The sequence below is a fragment of the Eumetopias jubatus genome, unplaced genomic scaffold, assembly GCF_037043125.1.
Source record: "Eumetopias jubatus isolate StellerSeaLion01/CBP00866 unplaced genomic scaffold, mEumJub1_p1.0 scaffold_9, whole genome shotgun sequence".
NCBI lineage: Eukaryota > Metazoa > Chordata > Mammalia > Carnivora > Otariidae > Eumetopias > Eumetopias jubatus.
In genome coordinates, this window is record NW_028274815.1 from 658,800 (window position 1) to 661,011 (window position 2,212).

Below are 2,212 nucleotides of genomic sequence, written 5' to 3' on the forward strand. Positions count from 1 at the left end.
ATTAGCCTATTTATTATTTGTATTTACTTACTTTTCCTCTTCTGTGTTTATATTGAGGCTCCCAGAGGCCAGAGCTGCACCTTATCCTCCTTTTTCTCTATACACTGGTGCATGGTATATGTTCAATCAACACTGAATGTATACCTAGCCTAGAGTAAGGCCCACCCAGGATGGTTCTCATGGTGGATGCTCCAGCATGGAGGTTGTTGGGAAGCAGTGGATTATTTTCAGGGAGAACTGTAAAAGTGTGTTCTTCATCTTCATCCCAATCAAAAATGATTTGGCTGTATCAATGCTATTTTTCTTCCTTAGAAATGCTTCCCCTCTGAAGAGTAGCCTTGAGTCTCGTTGTGCCCTTTTTTTAAAAAAAGGTTGAAAAGTTTATTATTTACACGTATAAAGAATGTGAAAATAGAAACTTGGGTGAGGCACAGTCAGGAAGATGATTTCGGCTCAGTCAGTCATGATAAGCCCACCTACCCCACAGTCTTCAGACTTCCCCTCTGGTAGGTAGTTGCGAATGAGGATGTGGATTTTTTTGGCCTCGGGATCTTTCCTGGCAATGAGCAAGGGACCTGTCTCGCCCTCCAGCTCCACCGTCATGGGGGCACACATTGTGATCTGGACGCTCGGGTACCCAGCATGTGGGCTCACTTATACTTGGTCACATACAGTGTGGTGATTTGCTTCTGGTTTGTCTGTGGTTGCTGTCCAGAGCAGAGGATCTCAGCGTTCTCTTGGCCTTTCTCCTCGGCATTTTCCAAGTCACCTAGTCCTTCATCCTCCTCCACATCTTCAAAGCCGTCACCATCAGTATTGTCCTCAATACTGTCTGACAGTATTGTCCTCATTTTCTGACATGATTCCCGCACAACATTCAGTTGCTGAATCTGAGTCAGCATCCTGGGGAGAGTGGCAACAACACCAATGTGGCTGGTTTACATCACTGGCTTTCCTTGCATGAAACATTCATGCTAAGAAAAAATTGAGAAATTGCTTTCAAAATAAAGAAATAAAGAACATCTACTGTAAAGATTGAATATTTTACAGAAGACAGTGAAATCTAGAAGAAATTTCAAATCTAACTTATTTTATCTTTACTATTCTCAGATATTGTTGAAGCTCTAAGTTGATTAATATCAATGTTTAGGAATAATTATTTTGAAGATCAATTCCCAGAAACTATATTCAAAACAAAATGGAAGTGAGGATGAATTTTAATATATTCTATTTTGCTTAATTACTTACAAGACTTAAATATCCAGTGTATGAAATCCAAGTATGTAACAAACATGTGCATTTTGTGCCCATTGATTTCTCTTCCAGGTGTCCTGTTTCTCCAAATGACTGAGAGATTTTCCTCTCAGAAGAAAGTCTATTTCTGCTTTTCCCTAATATAACACAAGATACGGGGAACTGACAGGTAAATCTCTGCTTACTCTGATGTATTGCTTACTCTGTTGGTATGGACATGCCCTGTGACTCTCAGCTGGCTATTTTATGTAAGCATTAAAAGATTTTTATTTGGTTGGGGTTATTGATGGAGCCCCCTGAAGCGTTTCCAGGCTGATGTAATGTTGGAAGAGGTCACCAAACAAATACTTTCCCGCCCCTTTCCATACTCTACCTTGTCAGGCATGGCTGGTCTGTGGTCATGCTCTGCCTGAGGATCCTGTCTGAATTCTGCACCAAAATATTTTTTGAAAACACTGCTTTAGTCACTTCAAGGAACTCACTAATTAGATATGGCCTATAAGAAAAAAAAATAAACCTTTATTTTCTATACAAAATCTTAGTGTATTCTATAGTTTAGAAGTTCATGGACTTGCCAGGATACTTATTCATAACTGGGGGTGCATTCAAGGGTATATTGTAAGAAGTGTTTCCCCAGAAAATATAACAATGTGACAGCTGCTGGAATTTTTCTTTTTTTAAAGACTTATTTATTCAATTGAGAGAGAGAGAGAGAGAGCAGGAGAGGGAGGGGCAGAAGGAGAGAGAGAGAGAATCACAAGCAGACTCCACACTGAGCGCAGAGCCCGATGTGGGGCTCGATCTCATGATCCCAGGATCACAACCTGAGCTGAGACCAAGAGTTGGATGCTTAACCGACTGTAGCACCCAGGAGCCCCCAGCTGCTGGACTTTTGCAAAAATATATATATATATTTTTCTCATTGATAAAAGTTATAAATGTTTGCTTGAAAAATATA

General features: G+C 40.2%; 1 pseudogene; it reads right to left on the bottom strand.

Moving 5' to 3' along the window:
• Positions 1-453: 453 nt before the first annotated feature.
• On the bottom strand, positions 454-851 carry LOC114206010 (DNA-directed RNA polymerases I, II, and III subunit RPABC2 pseudogene; annotated as a pseudogene).
• Between the last annotated feature and the right edge of the window lie 1,361 nt (positions 852-2,212).